Source organism: Triturus cristatus, chromosome 3_2, assembly GCF_964204655.1.
Source record: "Triturus cristatus chromosome 3_2, aTriCri1.1, whole genome shotgun sequence".
Taxonomy (NCBI): domain Eukaryota; kingdom Metazoa; phylum Chordata; class Amphibia; order Caudata; family Salamandridae; genus Triturus; species Triturus cristatus.
In genome coordinates, this window is record NC_140584.1 from 86651277 (window position 1) to 86674549 (window position 23273).

Sequence of the window (23273 nt, forward strand, 5' to 3'; positions counted from 1 at the left end):
ACCCGCTTCTACACCAGGTCTATTTAAGAGTGCTGCATTTACGCTTCACCACACCCATCCCCCATATATGCACTGTACAGATAAGATGATACCAGAGGCAAAAACACCCAACTGAACCCTTTCAGCTGTTTTCATTTGATTTAATACTTACAAAGTGCACTGTTACCAAGAGGTTTCCTGGCGCTAAGAATCGGCAGAGAGCATGAACAATAAAGCCTAACAAATTAGATGCGTTATAAGCATTTTCCTAAAAAGAAGGAAATTCGATATTTGCTTCAACTGTCAGGAAAGTCAATAGATTTGTGAAGCAAATGGCGATTAATGGTCACAGACAAAGACATGGCTGTTTAGCTATGTGAATTCTGATTCAAAGGCATAACCAGAGGTTTGGTACAAATGCTATGCCTGATCCCATAGTAAAAAGTGAAACACATTTCTACTGAAGGCATTCCTACTTCATTTCACAGTTCTTCAGGTAATAACCAGGCTTGAGTAAAATTTAAATGACGTCACATAATCTCAGGAATTGAGAGTTAGACAAAGTTCCTGAAATTGAGCCAGTTCACGTAACTGAGAACTATTCACGGTACAAATTAACCACAAACTCGCAGGAACAATTTAACACAAGTGTCTATTTTTCGCAGTGCTTTTGCTAAATACACCCTTAAGCCAAGGAATTTCACGTTAGTAAAATTTCCGAAATTACAACACTTCATGTAACTACGCACCATTCACGGTACAAATGTACCATGCCCTCACGGGTGAAATAGAACTGAAGTGGCTGTTTGCTGTGCGTTTGGTAAAAGCGTTCCTGCACCAAAAATTGATGCAAGGACACATTTCACGCTAAAATATAGCGTGAAATGACAAATTTGAATTTGGCCTAATCACGCGAAGGCAAATTAAGTGAATTTTGCACATCTGTAATGATAATAACATTAATATTACCACCTGTTTAAAATGGCATTCCTTGAGTAACTAGCACCGACCATATGAATTGGTCAATGGGATGCCCATTTGTTAAGGGTACACTATTTGACTAGCAGAGTAGTCAGACCTTTACACTCAGCTCACAGAAACTCTCAAAGAGCGGGGATGCTGCTTGAAAAATCCCTTTACAGTTCTGTCCCAGTTGTACAGGAGGCCTCAGCAAAGGGACTCTACAGTCAAAAGGCATCTCAGAAAGGCCTTTTGTATGAATGAGAGGGACTTCTGTCCCTTGAGCAGACTTCCTTCACTCTTCGCCTCCATCGTTATCCCTCCGCCATCTTGTCCCCCTCCTCCCCGCATCAATGATAGCCCTTAGCCCTTAGGCTGGATAACTCCAGTTTGAAGCAGGAAAAAAACACAGGCAAGAGTAGACCGCAGTGAGCACTTCCTTGTGGCCTGACGCGCAGCCTGAAAGGACGCCTTGTTCTAAGGGAGCGCATTGATGCAAAGTTACCCTGGATAAGAGAACTGGCAGTGAGCTTTGTATTTATACTGCGCTAATCCCAAGTGGACTCACTGCATTAGACATTATTGTTGCTACCGAAATGAGTGTATGTTCATGAAAATGGGGACAGTAAGATATGGAAAACAGTTATAAAATTTTCCTATTGTGGAAGACCATTTACCGGGTCTGCTCCTGCCATCTGACACGAGGCTCTGCAGCTGTATAACTCTCTTTTATGACTCTTAAACTCACCTTCGCTGCTGCCTGTTCAGCAACAAGGACACCCTTGCACATGACACTCACTTCTGACCACAGCGTAGATGTGGCTGCTTTCAAACTCTAGCAGTAATAACCACTCTCCCCAGCTTCGGTCACCCACTTCACTTGTGGTGTCTATGGTTCAAAGGGTCTCTTGTATGGTAGTGACCGGTGGCCGCCTCGGAGACACTGCCAGGGATTATTTTTGAAGCCGTCAGGAAAGCATTGCAAAGAACTGGCATCGGGAGATCAGGACAGACGACCATCACAAGGTAAAGCAACGGGAAGGGAAAGGCCAGTGAGTCTTTGCCAATCAGGTCATTAAAGCCTTCTCGCCTCTCAAAGAAGCAGGATATCTAGGAGCCTCCTCCATTTTGATAACAGCCCAATCAGGGCGTTTGATTAGAGGAGGAAGATGAAGCGAACCAGGAGATTTGCAGGTCTGTAACCCAAGGAGGAGGCATTGAAGGGTGTGTAAGAGGAGAAATAAATCAGCTGGTATATTTTCTATTTTGTCATCCTGACAGCTTCTCGAAATGATCCCTTGAAGACATTTAGACTCTGAACTCTGCCCTCGGCATAAATTAAGTAGCATAGTTGGTTCTGACGTCAGATCACTGTACAGGTTACCCTCTGCCTGAATGCCACCAGGAGAACTGGGTGTAAAGAAGCTTCCATTTACAGCCTAGAGGTACATTCCAGGTCGAGTCTAAAGAACTGAATAAACCCTAAGTCTGAATGCTTACTTCTCCTGCAAATATTTTGTGTTCGGATGGGATTTAAGTGTTCCTGATTGCCACCTCTCTGCCTGTGTTAACTTTTGCCTTCTGTACCCCGGCTAACTTTTGATTTCTGTACCCCTCGCCCGTCATTCTGCATTGTACCCCTATTTTTATTTCTGTATCCACTGCCTGTACTGACTTTTGCCTTCTGTACCCCTGCCCGTTAATCTCACTCGCACCCTTTTCCATTCTGTACCGTTGCCCCCGCCGCTCCTTTCCCGCCGCTGCGTCCCTGCGGCCCCGCCCCCTTGAACCCCATTGGCTGCCCCGTTCCCGCCTCCCAGCTGCTCCTCCCTCCCTCTCCCACTCATATGGAGGCCGCGCAGCGGGCGCGCCACTGGCGCGCCGAAGGCGCGCCTAAGGCAAGCCCGTCTGCGCCCGTCCGCGCCTGGCCCGCGCCCAGCGCCAGGACCCCTGGCCCCCGAGAACGCCAGCCAACACGACGGACTTATGACCCCACCACCCTCAACGCACTCAACACCGGCCGGAATGCTACCGAGCCACCCCGAGACGCACCCACGGAGCCTTCACCTGCCAAGCCTGCAAATTCACCTGCCTCCGGACCTGCACCGCACCCGCCAAGCCGAGCACCAGCAACAACCACCTCAAGTGCATCCTGCTCAACACCCGCTCCGTCCACAGGCACGCCTTCGAACTCTGGAACCTGCTCGACACAACTTCACCAGACGTCGCCTTCCTCACGGAAACGCCTCCTCAGCGCCCGACATCGCCATAGCCATCCCGAACGGATACAAGATCACCTGGAGGGACTGCATCAACCAGACGGGAGGAGGCATCGCCATCGTACACAAGAACACCATCCGCATCTCGACCAACTCCGACGAAACCTTCACCGCCGCCGAACACCTCCACTTCCAGATACACACCGACCCCAAGACCACCCTCAGAGGCACCCTCATCTACAGACCCCCTGGACCACGCACACAATTCAGCGAAGACTTCGCAGACTTCATCAGCCCGCACGCCCTTCCCTCCGTTGACTACATCCTCCTAGGGGACCTCAACTTCCACCTGGAAAACAACAATGACAGAAACACCACCACACTTCTGGACAATGTCACCAACCTCGGACTCAAGCAACTTGTGAACACCCACACCCACTACGCCGGCCACACGCTTGACCCTGTCTTCTCATCCATCAAGCACATATCCTTCAGCCACTCCACCGGACTCCACTGGACTGACCACAGCTGCGTCCACTTCAGCTTCAGAAGAACCACGAACCACCACCACCCGCAACAGGTTCCTCGCCGGAGCAAGATCACCACCGAGCACCTCACCGCCTCCCTCAGCTAGAACCCTCCCACCAGCACAACGGACCCCAACGAAGCCGCCAGCAACCTCACCAAGTGGCTGACCGCCTGCGCCGAGGACCTCGCACCACTAAAGAACCCTCCCAGCAGACCCGGCAGCAAGAAAACCCCCTGGTTCACCGACGAACTCAAGGACTCCAAGAAGAACTGCCGCTCCCTCGAGAAAGCCTGGCGGCTCGACCAGACCACAGACAACAGGACCGCCCTCAAGCATGCCACCCGTAAACACCATCAGCTGATCCGCGCCACCAAGAAAACAGCACTCAAATAACGTCTGGACGCCCACGACAGCAAGGAACTCTTCAGCATCATCAAAGAGTTCTCCAACCCCAGCGCCGGAAACAACGACATCACTCCCTCGCAAGACCTCTGCAACTCACTCGCCTCGTTCTTCCACCGCAAGATCGCCAACATACACAACAGCTTCAACGCACAGACCACGCACCCGACCACCGAACCAACGCCCACCACCACCACCCTCGGCAACTGGACCCCGGTCAGCACCGAAGACACCACCCACACGATGAACACTATCCACTCCGGATCCCCCTCCGACCCCTGCCCCCACCACGTCTTCAACAAGGCCGACGCCATCATCGCACCCCACCTCCGGGACATCATCAACACCTCCTTCCACACCGCCACCTTCCCGGAGATCTGACCTCAAGAACTACCGTCCCATCTCGCTCCTTCCTTTTCCTGCCAAAGTCATCGAGAAGACCGTCAACAGACAGCTCGCCGCCTTCCCCGAGACGAACGGATCCCTCGACCCCTCGCAGTCCGGGTTCCGGGCCAACCACAGCACCGAGACCGCCCTGATCGCAGCAACCAACGACATCAGATCCCTGATCGACAACGGGGAAACAGCGGCCCTCATCCTCCTGGACCTCTCTGCTGCGTTCGACACTGTCTGCCACCGCACCCTAGTGCGGCGCCTCAACAACATCGGAATCCAAGAGAAGGCACTGGAGTGGATCATCTCGTTCCTCGCCGGAAGAACCCAGAGAGTCCGCCTCCCCCCGTTCAGATCCGAGGCCACCGAAGTCATCTGCGGCGTACCACAAGGATCATCACTCAGCCCAACCCTCTTCAACGTCTACATGAGCCCCCTCGCACGCCAACACAACCTCAACATCATCTCCTACGCCGACGACACCCAACTGATCCTCTCCCTCACCAACGACCCCGCTACCGCCAGAGCCAGCCTACACGAAGGGATGAAAGACGTCGCTGAGTGGATGAAGCACAGCCGCCTAAAACTGAACTCAGACAAGACGGAAGTCCTCATCCTGGGATCATCCCCCTCCGCCTGGGACGATTACTGGTGGCCCCCTGCCCTGGGCACCACTCCCAAACCAACGGACCACGCCCGCAACCTAGGCTTCATCCTGGACTCCTCCCTCTCGATGACCAGACAAGTCAACGCCGTCTCCTCATCATGCTTCAACACCCTGCGCATGCTCCTCAAGATCTTCAGATGGATCCCCACAGAAACCAGGAAGACCGTTACCCAGGCACTCGTCACCAGCCGACTGGACTACGGGAACACCCTCTACGCCGGCACCACAGCCAAACTTCAAAATAGACTCCAACGTATCCAGAACGCCTCCGCACGACTCATCCTGGACATCCCCCAACAAAACCACATCACCGGACACCTGAGAGACCTGCACTGGCTCCCCGTCAGCAAGAGAATCACGTTCAGACTCCTCACCCACGCACACAAGGCTCTCCACGACCTGGGCCCCAAGTACCTCAACGACCTTCTACACGCCCACCCGCCAGCTATGATCGACCAGCCACGCCCTCGCCACCGTACCACGCATCCGCAGAGCCACCGCCGGAGGAAGAGCCTTCTCCTACCTGGCAGCCAAGACTTGGAACTCCCTCCCCATCCACCTTCGGCTAACCCAAGACCATCTCTCCTTCAGGAAGCAGCGCAAGACCTGGCTGTTCGAGCAGTAACGTACCCCTCCCCCCCAGCGCCTTGAGACCCTTCCGGGTGAGTAGCGCGCTTTACAAATGTCGTGATTGATTGATTGATTTCCTGTGACAGTACGGATGCTTTAGTCGCTCTCTCAGTGTAGCGGCTCTGAGACATGAACTTGGCGAGTGTGAGTGAATGGATACTGAAGGAGTGAGTGAGTAAGGACTCTTTCCACAGTCGGAGATATTGAATATTGTGCTAATATAATACAAGTGCCTGGTGCGGGTATAGCCCATGATGTTTTTACTGAAAGTGTAAGCACTATCACATGTTTAATGCTGCCTTGCGCAGGAATGAACACATTACCCTAAATTATGGATATATCGCAGTATTGACCATAAAAGTAGGCCATGCTCTGCAGATCTCCTATCCTTCCTATATTATTGTTTCAATTAAGTAAAGATTTCCATGCAGTTGTCACTTGTATCTCAGCTGCTATCAACTACGGCTAATTGTATGACTGATAGTCACAGTTCGCCACCTTAATAAGGGTCAGATGGTTGGAATCCGATATTGTTTGCATGTCTGCTGCTTTTCCAATACCTGGATAATTCTTGTGTGAGTGTACACGTTTAATTAAATGTTTGTGCCATCAACCAAGGTGGTCAATTGCCCATAATTTTGGGTACAAATTAAAAAAGCTCATAATGGGTGAAGGGTGGCGCAATTGTAAGCGGTAAATGTCCTGCAGCATTTAGCAATACATTTATCACCTGTGAATTCAAAAGTTCATTCTCACAAACATACCCTTCGTTGATCCCTTTTGATTCACCTCCCGGCTTCACTCTCAATTAATTTAATAGAGTATGGCGTATAGAAGTGCAGTAGAAAAGGAATGAGCAGTTCCTGGGGGTACTGTCTAAGACAGGGGAATGGGGGGGAGGGGAAGCACAGGTGTTTCTTCGAAATGCCCTCACACACCCCACGGGATGTCATGCTTCATCATATGGGCATTTGCCCCTCGTCTGGCCGGCGCTGCAATGCCTGACGGGCTCCCGAAACCGGGGCTCTTTGTCGGGGATCTTTTGAAGAAGCCGTTTGGGTGCGTGTGGGTGTGAGGGCGGATTGGTGCACTAGGGGTGAGGTGGATAAAAAAGGTTTAAAGAGCCATCCTGCTAAATACAGTTTTTATTCATGAGGTAGCTCCAACCTTATTAAAAGTGTGAAGAAGCCCGGTATAGGAAATAATGTTCCCTAAGGGCTAAACTTAAGTGAGTGTGGTCAACATGTTTCGTGCCCCATCTGCCCCAGAAGGGGTCAATGGCACTTCGTCAGGACCGATTAAATGAGAAGTGAGTGCACCGCCGTATCGCAGTGTTTGCTGATTACGGCAGGAGAAGGTGGATGGAGAAATGGTACTTGGAATGTACCAAAACCTGTGGGAGAAAAGGACAAGATAAAAAAGGGGGGGGGAATAAAATAAAATAAAACCAGCAATTAGACCTGCCAACAACCACATAGATTACAGGTGCTGTGCAGAACACATTGTGAACTACAAGTGGCTAAAGGACTCAAACCCAGCTAGGTAGTGATGGTAGACTAGGTGGATGAGTCGTGAGGAAACCAGTGTTCGGTTATCCAAGGTGGTATATTGGTTTAAAAACAGTGTAAAAGGCGAGTGACCAGCATGGTATGCGAACTTATGTGGTTCAGTGAAACAAGATAAACTAGACTAGTCATGACGTTATGAGCATTTTCGTTTAGGCAACATCTAAATAGACCATTTCAAATAGCATTTTATCATTACAATAGACCGGGACCTGTAGGACGGTTAGGTAAAACAGTTTATTGATCTAGTAGCTCGAGTAATAGTGGCAAAAACCGGACTGAATTACAAAGACATGCGTGATGGGAAAACTGCTGTCAAACCGGTGACGGACATAAAAACTCACCCCCAAAAGCCTAATTCGTTCTGACGGGGAAGTACAGAGCACTACAGTTGCTCCGGAGTCTAAAAGGAAGGTAAAACAAAACAATGACAGGTCCTGTTACAGCAGCCTATTGAAAAACGGCGTAATGGCCAGGCTTACCGTGTTCGAAGAAAGACCTAGAGTAGTACTCACAGCGGTAGACAGGCAACTTCGCCGGTGTCCTACCCTCGCTCTGGGCCCCGTGAAGAGACGCTGACGTGGGCGTGCTTAAGTAGCGCTTTGTGATGAGCGTACCTGAACGTGGCGGCCATCTTAGAATGGGCTCTCAAAGCAATACCAACGGGAATCATTTTTGAGAGTTGTTTCGCCGTAGTATCGCGGCGGCCATATTGGAGTGTTAAAAGTGTTCAAGGAAAAAGGTGTGATCTATCTGATCGGGCGCTGATCCTTATTCCTATACCTTTCTGTATGTCAATCATACCCAGACTTAATACGGTGTAGTGCATTAAGTAATTAACGGGGATCATTTTCGAGAGTTGTTTCGCCGTAGTATCGCGGCGGCCATATTGGAGTGTTAAAAGTATACAAGGAAAAAGGTGTGATCTATCTGATTGGGCGTTGATCCTTATTCATATACCTTTCTGTATGTCAATCATACCAAGACTTAATACGATGTAGTGCATTAAGTAATTAACGGAAAGGTTAAAATATGTGGTAATAAAACGTGTGGTGATAAAAACCAGAGGGGTGGTATCATACCAGTTAAATGGAGTTGTACCATTAAATAATTAGAGATAACGTAAAACCAGTTGAACCCTGGAGTCTCTAATTGTTGTTTAATTCTGCCCAGGGTATGTCGTCATTTAAACCCCTGAGATGAGAGCCCAACTTAAAAACCCAGCATTGTTCTTTCCTAAACAGGGCTTCTTTTGTGATGTTGGGGAAAGCCTCTAGAATAGTCCAATTTAGATCATTGGGCTTATGGTTGTTTTCTGCAAAATGTGAACACATTTTGGTATTTGTCTTTTTGCAACGTACGTTGCTTCTGTGTTCAATTAGTCTAGTTTTGACTTGACGGGTGGTCATCCCAATGTATTGTAGGGGGCAGGGACACGTGATCAGATAGATACAGTTACGGGTGTTGCAAATAGTGTGTCTTTTCTGGGTCCAACTCCAGTTGCTAGTCAGTTGAACTGTTTTGGAAGCTCGAGTTAAAGGACATGCCACACATTGACCGCAAGGGTAATGACCACAGACTGGAGGTAGGTTCCATAAGGTGGTGGGAACTGGAGGGTCTGTCTTTTTTGGTCTGGTGTTAATAAGGAGATCCTTAAGGTTTGACGTGCGTTTAAAGGCAAATCTCGGTTTTGGTATGGACAATTCACCTGAGTCCAGGATACGCCAATGTTTATTAATGACCCTTTTTAACATGTTGGATTCTGTGGTAAACGTAGTAACACATGTGATCAGATCTGATTCAGATTTGGTTTTTGATTCCAAAAGGGTAGATCTGTGAGTGTTGCGTGCTCGTTTTTGTGCATTGTCAATGATGCGGGTAGGATATTGTCTCTGAGCTAGATTCATACTGAGTTCAGAAGCTTGTTTTTTATAGTTTTCCATTTGACTACAGTTCCTGCGGATGCGCAAGAACTGCCCGTACGGAAGGTTATCCTTAAGTGCTTTTGGATGGAAACTATTGTATAGTAAAGGACAGTGGCTGTCGGTGGGCTTTTTGTATGTGATTGTTTCCAAAAGGCCCATCTGGTTGATAATGGTAAGGTCAAGGAACGGGAGTTCCTGAGTGGAACAGTTGGCAGTGAATTTTAAAAAGGGGTTGAGATCATTGATCCATGACATGAAATTTGGAATATCTTCCATGTGACCCTTCCAGAAGATTAGAATGTCATCGATGTAACGCTTCCATTGGAGAACGTTACTCGAAAAAGGGTTGGTGTCCGTGAGCACATACCTTGCCTCAAAGTCCGACATATAGAGACATGCCAGACTTGGGGCAAAGGTACTGCCCATCGAAGTACCTTGGGTTTGGTGGAACATAAGTTCCTCGAATTGAAAAAAGTTTTCGGTAAGAGCGATGCTTGCACATTCCATGACGAAACTCACGGGGGTAGGTGAGTCCCAGGTCGTGTTGAGCAAGATCGTCTCAACCACCTCAAGAGTGTTGAGTTGAGGGATGTTGGTGTAGAGGGCCTCTACATCCAGCTTAAGCAGTACATCTGGATGTGGGCCCTCCAAGTTGGTAAGTTCAATCAATTTGAGGACGTCTCTGGTGTCTTGTAAGAAAGTGGGGGTGGTTCGCACTAATGGTCGTAAGAAATGGTCACAGAATTTAGAAAGTGGTTCCAAAAGGGACCCTATGCCAGACACAATTGGTCTTCCAGGGGGGGGAGAAACCCCTTTGTGGATTTTTGGCAGTGTGTAAAAATAGGGTATTTTTGGTTTGGTGTTCACTAAAAATTCGGCTTCATTTTTAGAGATCCATCCTTGGTTCCTTGCCGCTGTGACCATGGAGTTTATTTTGGTAGACAGGCGGGGCGTGGGGTCAGTAGTAAGTGGTGTGTAGTAGTTAGTGTTTTGTAATTGGCGTAGACATTCCATTCGGTAGTCTGTACTAGCCATAATCACTATTGCACCACCTTTGTCTGCTTCCTTGATCGTTATGGAGGCATCGTTGGCTAGTGTTTTTATAGCCAGGGCCTCCTCATTGGTCATGTTTGAAAAATTCGAAGTGTGGCGTTTGTTGGAAATTTCTTTAAGTACTGCTTTCTCAAAAGTGAGAATTTCTGATGGGACCATGCTGGTGGTAGGAGTGAAAGTGGAAGGTTTTCGTAGACCGGTGTCCGAAGATTGTGGATTCGGTTGATCGCCAAAATAGGCCTTGAGGCGGATTTTTCTAAACAGATTATGGATTTCCAAGTTAGTGCGGAAGGCATCTACTTTAGGTGTAGGTACAAATCCTAAGCCTCTTTTAAGGACATTTGTTTCTGTGTTGGTAAGAGGGCGATCTGATAGGTTTTCGATTAATTTCTCTTCTCCTGGTGGCTCCGTAATTCCATGTGTGGTGGTGGTTGCGGCGCCTGATTCTGCCATTGTACTTGTTTTTGTTGGTTCTGGGCGCCTCTTCTTCTTCTGCCTCGCCCCTTGCCCCAGCCTCTGCCTAAAAAAGGTTGTGGTTGGAAGGGTGGAAAGAGAGGTGGTGGTCCTTGTGGATATTGCCACATAGGTGGTCCTTGGAATGGATAAGAGCCTTGAAAAGGAGGTGGCCCTTGGAAAGGTCCTTGGTATGGCGAATTTCCATACCCGTACATGGTGTTGGTAGGTCTACGAGATTGCTGGTTGTGGTAATAGGTACTTTGTGACTCAGTACTAGAGTTGTTGCTTGAGGAATTGGTGCGACGGCGAGGGTTAGTACTGTCGTCGGATAAGTAGTCATCTCCAGAAGATACAAAATCATCTTTAAGGTAGGGGTACACCTTTTCCTTGCTGAACCGTGTGATGTCCTTCTGGAGCTTGGTTACTTTTTGTTGCATCAAGTAATCTTTGTTGTCATTGATCTCTTTTGTTATTTCCGCCAGTTTTGCCTTGAATGCGGTGATGGTTATGTTGGCCTTCATAGTACCTTCTGCTATGGTTATCTTTTGGATGAGGTCGTCAGCTAACCTTTTGGCGGTTTTTATAATAAGTACCAGAAGATCCCTGGTGCATTTCCATGACACCTGGGACCATTCCACTTTAAAGAGCTTGTCCTCTAGGAAAATCCTTGGGGTATTGGTGACGATCAAACCATTGGGTGCTATATTCGCACGCAGGTATTCCGTCATGATGGCACCGTGCATGATAATTTTCATGAGTTGCCTTTTCATGTTCAAAATAGTAGTCCAGTCTCCAGCTGAGTTGCTGGTTGATGCCCCTCCATCTGGATCCAGTATGGAGGGTCCACTCCTCGTAATCCTCGCCAAAGGATAGGCCTTGGATGTATAGATGATATAGAAGTGCAGGACAGCAACGTAAGTACATGATCACAACCTCAGGCGTCCAACTGTCTGAGTAAATATCGTGATTAAGTCAGCAAAATGGCTCAGTTAGCTAAACACTCGCTGTAGAGCAGTCCACGAGTTTGATATCTTAAAAAAACAACTTAGCCTTTTAGCCCTTCCAGGCTGGTGAATTGAGTTACCATTTAATTGGGTAAAAGGGACAACAACTTATTTCCAGCACCCTGTCATCGCCAAAGTACAACATGAAAAGCTATTCCAAAGCGGGTGGCAACATTATTTTTACCCTAAATTCATTACACATCTGCTTGCACAGAGGTACACAGTGACATTTGTTAGACTGAGAACCTAGGAGCATTAACCTCGAAAAGCAACAATCAGAGCTACCAGTGGGCATGAAAACAAAACATGGTTGTCTCAGGGCCAAGCTTGCTTCAAGCAACTCTGCTGAATTAGAAACACAGACAAGTCTTCTGGTTGAATGTTATCTCTATACTTGCTCTATTTGCCAACCATGAGTTATAGAGGCATTTGACCTACAAAGTAAATTTTTTAATTGGTACAATGTTCCCATGGAGGACCGTCTTGCATTTATCGTCACAAACACGGTATTGTTTCTGCCTTTGTTCAGGCACGCAGAGGAGGGCAGCCTAGGAGCACAATAGCGGCTTCCCAAAAACAAGATACAACATAAAATACATGCATGCTTTTGTTGTGGGAAAAAAATAAACGGAGTGCCCAATTACAGTTCTATCCAACATGGCTGCTTCTGGTATTACTCACTGCTGAACTGCAGTTTGTCACAGTAATGCAGACTGAGCAGAAGCTGTCCCATTTACAGCATAAAACAACTGATTGTGGCAAATCTGAACTAGGTGTTTAATATGTTTAGCATTCCTGCAATCATTAACTAGTCGTATCAGTGGGTTGCATAATGTGCTGCTGGAGTACACAGCTGGGTTCTGCGGATGTAAGGCCCTCTAAGGAGCAAGGTATGGTAGGCCCCCTTGCCCTGAGATTAGTATTTTTTTCTATATGTAACTGCAATACTTACTTACTACTGTAATAGTTTCCACTTGAGCCACAGGTGAATAGCAGTACTCACGATTGAGCAGTACTGTATCGAGTTGCCTTTAGGGCTTCCGTACAAAAATACATGCACTGCGCACTGAAACGACAAAGCGCATGCTTCACTGCCATGTCTTCGGCATCTACTGACACAATCAAGGCCTCTCTTTAGCTGCTCTTCACAGTCATGAGGCAGAGTGGCGCAGGAAATGCATGTGATAAGCTGCTGAGCACACCCCCTCTTACAAAGCTGTTTGCCACCCCCATGAATCTTCATTAGAGAGCCATTCCCGTCTTCGGATAGCATATTCAAGTGTTGTCTTCATGATATATTTTGGTGTGTTTATTTTAAGAGGTAACTTAAGTGCGGGAAAGGCTTCTCACATGCTCGATGTGAAGCACATAAATGGTGAATTTAAAATGGGGACGTTCCTACATAAACAAAAGTTGTATTTCCCCCTTATATTCCCTGTAGCATCACAGCAGACGGCAAGGCAGTAATTTTAGTAATTGAGCATTCTAAAATTAACAGTAAACTTTAATCATGTAAATGTCATCAGTGGTATATCTATAAGTGACTTTTAATGGAGGGGGGGTAGACACACACAAGGCTAGGTAATGTTACTATGTGTTATGCATGATCTTATCGTTTGTTATGTTAAGTGTTAAGCCTAGCCTCCCCTGGGGAGGCGGGTGGGCCATTCGACAAGTCAAGCGTTCAGCTTCTTTCGGAATTCAAAAACTGAAGAGGAGGCTCTGATGTGCAGTGGAAGGTTGTTCCAGGCTTTAGGGGTGATGAATGAGACGGCCTAACCACCTAATGTGCTCCTGCATATGCATGGGATGTTTGCAAGTAGTAGCCTGGCGGAGTAAAAGTGTTTGGATGGCTTGTGGAAGGAGATACAGCTATCAAGGTAGGTCAGGCAAGTGTTGTGTTGTGCTTTTAGGGCATGTGGAAGAAGCCTGAACTGTGCTCATTTGTGTATTGGGTTAGTGGAGCCCCTTGAGCTGTGGTTCGAAGTGTGTGCAGGGTGGGAGGTTATGTGTGATTTTTGCGGCAGAGTTCTGATGTGTTGTAGTCATCTAGCGACTTGTTTGCGGAAGCCAGTGTAGAGGGTGTTTGTTCCAGTAGACCAACTTGCTGGTTATGAGGTTGTGATTGACTGTTTAGTGTGTCCCGGTTTGCAGATTTTCCTCAGCCTCTACAGTACGGGGAAGAATAACGCTGCCACAGCGTTGACTTGGGTATTCATGCTGAGCTTCTTGTCAATGATGATGCAAAGGTTCTTGGCATGTGGGGTGTAGGTGGGTCCTAGATCAGCTGGCCACCAGGTCGAGTACCATGGCAATGAGTTCTTGACGAAGATCATAACTAATTTCTTGTTGGTGCAGAGTTTGAGGCAGTTGATCCTGAACCAGTAGGAGACTTCGGTCATGCAGGCGGTGAACTTGTTCTGGGTTTTTGAGGGAGCATATAAACTGGGCAGTAGAAGATGTCTATGTCGTGGGAGCGGATGATGCTAGCAAGAGGAATCATGTAAGTGATGAAGAGGGTCAGGTTCATGGAGGATGCTTGCAACACTCCACAGATTGAGGTCAAGGGCTTCTGAAGCGTAGAAGGCCAGAAAGCCTGACTGGGACATTCAGTCAGGAAGGAGCGGATCTGGCATAGGTGGGGGGGGGGGCGGGGGAGGGAGTGTCCCTGGATTCCAATCTCATGCAGGCATCGGATGAAGAACAGGACTTATTTTTTAATCAACCTTTGCCTTAAACCAAGAAAAAGAAGGGCAGATGGGGACAAGGAGGAGGAACAGAAAGCTGAGATTATAGTGATAACGGGAGACAGCAGGAATGATACAGAGCCTGCACGAGTGAGAAAAAGAGATATGAAGTGATCGCTAGGTGAAGACAGAGGCATGAGCTGGAATGGAGACTTGGCAGCCTTACAATTATATAACTGCAGCACTAGCAGGTTGGAGTGCCCGGAGCACTGGGATATTATATATATATATATATATATATATATATATATATATATATATATATATATATATGTGATCAAGCCCACCTGTTGGGCGAAACGCGTTATGCCGAAGCGTCTACTTACTTGATTAATAAAGAAAGAAAACCACGCACCTATTTTGGAGTCCGTGTCCCAATCTTTGTTTTCCAACTTGGGAAAATACGACAGTGGGAACTCCGAGATATATAGATATATATATATATTCCTTCAGAAAAACTCCATTTTCCGGGGGCCCGACCCTGCAGGGCGGGCTATTTGCACAGGAATGGAGAAGCCTGTATGTGGAGTTGTCAAAGAAAAATAAGAGCCCAACTTCGACTTATTTCCAAGTTCAGACATTTATTTCGTCAGCGCAGCAGCATTTTAACCACTCTCACTCCTTACGCGTTTCAGCGTTTTGCCCATATATGATATATATAAGGGCGAAAAGAAATTTGCGCAAAAACTAAAGATCTAGAGCTTCAAATTGAAGATATGAGTTGTTGTTTCTTTGAGAGAGGGTATCCGCTGGAAGTGATCATGAATGCAAAATCTAGGGTCCATTTGAAACAAGCATTGGCATAGCCAATAGGTCTCGCCTTTAGGACCTTATAAGTGTTTAGCCATGCAACAGTTGCACGGCCGCGAAAGTGATCGCGATCAAACATCAAAGCGGTCGTGAAAGTGAAAGTAATCGCGGTCAAGCGCGGCGCACGCGCATGCACATGCACTGTAGCTCTAGGCTGGCCTGGTAGCACTTTTTGGAGCACTCTCAATAAGTCTCGCCAGACCAGCGCATGCGCTGGGTCAGGCGAGACCTAAAAACAAACTGATCTCCTAGTACCTTTAAAAAGGAAACCAGATGGAAAAGAGGATACAACAGACAGTCCAACACGTCTAATCATGAATTTTAATTATCAAAGTGGAGATCTAAAAAAAGTGATAAGCAGGAATTGGGAAATTTTACGATTAGATGACACACTGAAAGAGAGCTTAACACTCCATCCCAGTATAACTTATCGAAAAACAGCTTCCTTAAGAGACATTTTAACTCAAAGCCATCTTGAGAAAAGAGAGCCAAAAAAGATCTCATGGCTAAACACACCGGGGTTCTGGAATTGTGCAAAATGTCGCGCATGTGAACATGGCTCCAATATAACGAACTATGAATTACAAAATGGCAAAGCAAAAAAAATCTTAGATCACATTACATGCGAGTCGAAATATGTGGTCTACAGATTAGTGTGTCCTTGTAAAAAATACTATGTGGGTAGCACAATCAATAAACTAAAGTTACGGATTTTGCAACATCTACGTGCCATAAAAAATAAAGATCCGAACTACTCAATGGCAAAACACTTTGACGAATACCATCAAAGTGATAGTAGTCAACTGAAATATTCTGGAATCAGAATTGTGAAACCTGCAGAGAGGTGGTGACCGAACCCTAAAATTACGTAAAATGGAATCTAGATTAATACTAGCGATGGGTATGGAATATCCACACGGACACAATCTTGATGCGGAATTATTTGTACATCTGTAAATATTAGAAAGTTGAGGAAAACTGCATCTGATCTGTTTTGGATTTTAATATGAAATAATTCCCTTTTGTGGGCCAAACTTTCTTGTAAATATACATCAATGAATTTCCTTGTCTAACCTGGACATTGGACTTGATAGATTAATAAGTGGATTATTAAGATCATGTAGAAAATATTTTAAGAGCAAAGTGTAGCGCGAATTTAATGAATCGTACCTTTATGTAAAGAATTATTGAATGTACACTCCCAGTATTTTTAAATGAAATTGTGGAACAACTAGTATATAGACATTAAGCAATGGACTTTGAAGTTCCTAACACATAGATCTGGGTATGTACTTTACAAAGAAGATGATGAATTATTTATTACTTATCATGACATCCAGATAAAATGTAGGAACTGAATAAGATCCAAATGGTGGTTGTTAATTTAAGTAGTGGGAGAAACTTGGATATACAGTAAGAACTTCAAAATTAGGGTAACTGTTGGAAGTACGATATTAGAGTCATCACTTACTCAGATATTGTGAATTGAATTGTGAATATTGGGATTAGAACAATGTCGTCCATCTAAAATTGCTCCATATAAGAGAAGGGAAATGTCAAAATGCATTGTGTGTTTTTAAAGGTACTTTACAGTAACGTAGGTCGACAAAATTGCATGATTGACACACCGAAAATAACTAAAGTGGAGTTAAGGGGGAAAAAGAATGTCAAATAATGACAGGACTGGAAGAAGTTAAGAAATTGTAATTTTTTTATACCTTTCAAAACTGTTTCTTACCAGTACCTTGGTTAATTATCGTTTGGATGCAAAAATGTAAAAATGGCGATTCAAAATATTTCAGGTGAATATAATACACTAGCACTTTATATTCTTTGAATGTACTTCACAGTGAAAGATGATAAATGGCGACAGACTTGCACCATGTTACCATGTTGAGGTTAACAGTCTATTGTTTTAACAATAGTAAACACAAACAAGGGTAATAGCACATAGCACTTTAAATATTGTCTAAACGTTGGGGACTCTATGGTCCAGTAGAAGGCTAATGGTAGCCGTAGGCCATCCTAATTCTTGCACAAATGCACAATGGTGTTTAAATAAATGAAATTTGAAATGTACCCTGCTGTGGTGCCGTGACTTTTGCTGTGAGAATGAAGGAGGTCGAGGGAATCCAAGAAAAAAAAAAAATATATATATATATATATATATAATTTTTTTTTTTTTACAAATAAACGAAATACTGATGTAATTCATACCAAACTAAACCATTGAAGATCCTTGCCGGCTACATTTATTGCTCATTGGACCTCAGCTACCACCACAAACTATTCAAGCGTTACACCTCCAAGCCAGACCCGTGAACTCGCTCTATTTTTTACCTGTATCTTTAGACTCACCAGCCTCTATGGGGGACATAATCCCAATCTGCTGGCCGAGCACACCCACCTAAACACGACTCATCCTATCAAACTGAACAACCAAGAAGAGACTAACAGCAACACTGCAGCTGTTCATTCAAACCAATAAAAAAAACCAACAATCATCGAGAAAAACAGGAAAACACCTCACGGTGAGGAGTCAGAATAAAACATTAGGTGGTACACAGCACAGGCCGCAGTTATACGATTACAAGATAGGACAAAGTGCCAGATGTATCCAAGGAAGAGGTTAGGGTGCATATGCCAGAGGACAAGGTCATTGTGGTTAAAAATGACCACATTCTGCATTTTAGCCTAAATGGATTCTCTAAAGAATGAAGAGGTCCGCTGGGCTCCACAGGCAGGGAGTTCTGACAAACCTTTCCAGCAGGTGGAGAGACTGGAAAACCTTGCCTACAAGGTGGGGATCTCGAAATATATACTGTGCCATGTGCATCAACATCTCATCCACAAACAGGAAGAGAAGGGGCAAGCCAGGTCGGACTGGCCAATAGAGCAATCTGGCAGAAAGGATGGTCAAACAAGTCACTTTATGAACTGTTTATTTGGCTGTTTGTGGGCCTGTTTTATGGTCTGCTTTGCTGGCTGTTACTGCTTAATGAGGAAAGTACGGAGAAACCCGAATTGCCCAGAAGTCTCAACCGAGTATTAATTTACTTCATTAAATGTTTGCACTGAGAGACCTTTATCTGTACATTCGCTGAATGATTCACCCCCTGCCATTTTGCTATCCTGGTACATGTGACCACCTAGAAGAACTTTTCCTCAATCAATATCAACTTACAAGTGAATTCCCCGTGTGAATTGTTAAATTGGGGGGGGGGGGGGGGGGGGGGGGAGGAGAGAGTGCCCACCGCAGGAATAGATGCGTAACCTTGTAGCCATGGGAATAGGGCCAGGACTAAATTCGAGCCGGTGGATGCTGGTGGGGGCCACCAGCACTCATTTTTGGAGACTGGAACTTCTTTTTCCTGATCAGAAATTTCCGGAGAGCAAGAGAGGGGGAGAAAAAACCAACACAAAAGGTAAAGGAGGAAGAGAAAGATGAAAAATCCGTCATAAAGTGAGAAAGGAGGCACCTGCAAGTGTGAGATAAAGGGGAAGGTGGTGTCTAGTAGTGGATTAAAGAGGTGTGAGGTGGAGTGAAGATTACGCAGCCTTGGTACTCGGCGCTCTAACTTTTAATAGCGCTGGCCACGGGCTGCTGAGCACAGATTTGGGCACCTGCACTCATTCTTTTACAAAGTGAGCACTGACTGTAGTACTAAAGCGCCAGATAAAACAGATATGTCTTGAGGGAAAAGTGGATGGGCAGTGAACTTCCCAGGGCTACTACTTAACAGAAGAGGGCTTTCCAAGTATGTAGCCCTTGGACCTAAAACCTCTAATCAAATTACGACAGCAGCCAACTGAACAGACAAGCCAGCAAGGTCAGAGAAATAATAACAAACAGAAAATATTAAAATAGACTTGCATTGGATGGAAAGAGACTCCTTGGTCCGTTTTCTCTATCTGTTTTCAATATTCAAGTGAAAGTCCCCTTCCTGCGTGGTGAAAGGCTTCAGAAGTCAGCATGAAGGGCTGGCAAAGAGGATAAGGTGCTGGGAGGGCAGCAGATCCAACAGGAGGGGGATGACTAAAGAGCAATGGCAGGTTCATCGTCCAGTGCTTCAGCCTCCGGGGTTCACGATGCCACACGGCAGCTTCTCAGTAAATCGTCCTGAGTTTGGAAGGAGCTCTGGCTAGGCAAGTGCCACTTCTTAAATCATCTTAACCCTACAATGCCGGAAACCTATGCCCTTAGTGGGGAGAGAATTTGAGACCCTGAAAAATCCTAGGCAGAACAAGCGAGAGTAACCGACTACCACCATCATCTTCAGTATACTCCAAATTTAAATCGGACATATTGTGAACCAAAATATCAACGCGGTTTGTGTAGACCAAAATATTTTAAGAAAACCATGTCTTCTTGTGGAGTGCAAGGGATAAAATGCAGTTTGTACTGTTAGAGATAAGAGCTTCCTACTGAAATCTGGGTCGGTCTCATGCAAATGAAGACGAAAAAAAGTGCACTCAAAAACATCCCTTGTTTATGCTTTATCCATAAAAAAGCGTTTCATATTTACTTGATTTTTAATTTAGGAGTACATCATGTTTTTACTCACTAGGCCTCTCTCAGCCATCCATCATTACTGCCTGCATTTGTTGATATATATTGCCTTCCTTCCCAAGTACTGCATACAGCACGAAGTAATATTGGCCCACATTACTCACTCACTCAAAGGCAGCCTAGGATGAAATGTAGCAATCAACAAGCTTCCTGTGCCTTCCCTATATGGGGTAATGCTTCAAAAAACCTGCACATTGTGTATTGGGTTAGTGGAGCCCCTTGAGCTGTGGTTCGAAGTGTGTGCAGGGTGGGAGGTTATGTGTGATTTTTGCGGCAGAGTTCTGATGTGTTGTAGTCATCTAGCGACTTGTTTGCGGAAGCCAGTGTAGAGGGTGTTTGTTCCAGTAGACCAACTTGCTGGTTATGAGGTTGTGATTGACTGTTTAGTGTGTCCCGGTTTGCAGATTTTCCTCAGCCTCTACAGTACGGGGAAGAATAACGCTGCCACAGCGTTGACTTGGGTATTCATGCTGAGCTTCTTGTCAATGATGATGCAAAGGTTCTTGGCATGTGGGGTGTAGGTGGGTCCTAGATCAGCTGGCCACCAGGTCGAGTACCATGGCAATGAGTTCTTGACGAAGATCATAACTAATTTCTTGTTGGTGCAGAGTTTGAGGCAGTTGATCCTGAACCAGTAGGAGACTTCGGTCATGCAGGCGGTGAACTTGTTCTGGGTTTTTGAGGGAGCATATAAACTGGGCAGTAGAAGATGTCTATGTCGTGGGAGCGGATGATGCTAGCAAGAGGAATCATGTAAGTGATGAAGAGGGTCAGGTTCATGGAGGATGCTTGCAACACTCCACAGATTGAGGTCAAGGGCTTCTGAAGCGTAGAAGGCCAGAAAGCCTGACTGGGACATTCAGTCAGGAAGGAGCGGATCTGGCATAGGTCGGGGGGGGGGCGGGGGAGGGAGTGTCCCTGGATTCCAATCTCATGCAGGCATCGGATGAAGAACAGGACTTATTTTTTAATCAACCTTTGCCTTAAACCAAGAAAAAGAAGGGCAGATGGGGACAAGGAGGAGGAACAGAAAGCTGAGATTATAGTGATAACGGGAGACAGCAGGAATGATACAGAGCCTGCACGAGTGAGAAAAAGAGATATGAAGTGATCGCTAGGTGAAGACAGAGGCATGAGCTGGAATGGAGACTTGGCAGCCTTACAATTATATAACTGCAGCACTAGCAGGTTGGAGTGCCCGGAGCACTGGGATATTATATATATATATATATATATATATATATATATATATATATATATATATATATATATATATATATATATGTGATCAAGCCCACCTGTTGGGCGAAACGCGTTATGCCGAAGCGTCTACTTACTTGATTAATAAAGAAAGAAAACCACGCACCTATTTTGGAGTCCGTGTCCCAATCTTTGTTTTCCAACTTGGGAAAATACGACAGTGGGAACTCCGAGATATATAGATATATATATATATTCCTTCAGAAAAACTCCATTTTCCGGGGGCCCGACCCTGCAGGGCGGGCTATTTGCACAGGAATGGAGAAGCCTGTATGTGGAGTTGTCAAAGAAAAATAAGAGCCCAACTTCGACTTATTTCCAAGTTCAGACATTTATTTCGTCAGCGCAGCAGCATTTTAACCACTCTCACTCCTTACGCGTTTCAGCGTTTTGCCCATATATGATATATATAAGGGCGAAAAGAAATTTGCGCAAAAACTAAAGATCTAGAGCTTCAAATTGAAGATATGAGTTGTTGTTTCTTTGAGAGAGGGTATCCGCTGGAAGTGATCATGAATGCAAAATCTAGGGTCCATTTGAAACAAGCATTGGCATAGCCAATAGGTCTCGCCTTTAGGACCTTATAAGTGTTTAGCCATGCAACAGTTGCACGGCCGCGAAAGTGATCGCGATCAAACATCAAAGCGGTCGTGAAAGTGAAAGTAATCGCGGTCAAGCGCGGCGCACGCGCATGCACATGCACTGTAGCTCTAGGCTGGCCTGGTAGCACTTTTTGGAGCACTCTCAATAAGTCTCGCCAGACCAGCGCATGCGCTGGGTCAGGCGAGACCTAAAAACAAACTGATCTCCTAGTACCTTTAAAAAGGAAACCAGATGGAAAAGAGGATACAACAGACAGTCCAACACGTCTAATCATGAATTTTAATTATCAAAGTGGAGATCTAAAAAAAGTGATAAGCAGGAATTGGGAAATTTTACGATTAGATGACACACTGAAAGAGAGCTTAACACTCCATCCCAGTATAACTTATCGAAAAACAGCTTCCTTAAGAGACATTTTAACTCAAAGCCATCTTGAGAAAAGAGAGCCAAAAAAGATCTCATGGCTAAACACACCGGGGTTCTGGAATTGTGCAAAATGTCGCGCATGTGAACATGGCTCCAATATAACGAACTATGAATTACAAAATGGCAAAGCAAAAAAAATCTTAGATCACATTACATGCGAGTCGAAATATGTGGTCTACAGATTAGTGTGTCCTTGTAAAAAATACTATGTGGGTAGCACAATCAATAAACTAAAGTTACGGATTTTGCAACATCTACGTGCCATAAAAAATAAAGATCCGAACTACTCAATGGCAAAACACTTTGACGAATACCATCAAAGTGATAGTAGTCAACTGAAATATTCTGGAATCAGAATTGTGAAACCTGCAGAGAGGTGGTGACCGAACCCTAAAATTACGTAAAATGGAATCTAGATTAATACTAGCGATGGGTATGGAATATCCACACGGACACAATCTTGATGCGGAATTATTTGTACATCTGTAAATATTAGAAAGTTGAGGAAAACTGCATCTGATCTGTTTTGGATTTTAATATGAAATAATTCCCTTTTGTGGGCCAAACTTTCTTGTAAATATACATCAATGAATTTCCTTGTCTAACCTGGACATTGGACTTGATAGATTAATAAGTGGATTATTAAGATCATGTAGAAAATATTTTAAGAGCAAAGTGTAGCGCGAATTTAATGAATCGTACCTTTATGTAAAGAATTATTGAATGTACACTCCCAGTATTTTTAAATGAAATTGTGGAACAACTAGTATATAGACATTAAGCAATGGACTTTGAAGTTCCTAACACATAGATCTGGGTATGTACTTTACAAAGAAGATGATGAATTATTTATTACTTATCATGACATCCAGATAAAATGTAGGAACTGAATAAGATCCAAATGGTGGTTGTTAATTTAAGTAGTGGGAGAAACTTGGATATACAGTAAGAACTTCAAAATTAGGGTAACTGTTGGAAGTACGATATTAGAGTCATCACTTACTCAGATATTGTGAATTGAATTGTGAATATTGGGATTAGAACAATGTCGTCCATCTAAAATTGCTCCATATAA

General features: G+C 45.2%; 1 protein-coding gene across 8 annotated transcripts in view; it reads right to left on the reverse strand.

Moving 5' to 3' along the window:
- KALRN (kalirin RhoGEF kinase) overlaps positions 1–23273 on the reverse strand; it is a 1569312-nt gene that overhangs the window by 369272 nt on the left and 1176767 nt on the right. The window lies entirely within an intron of this gene.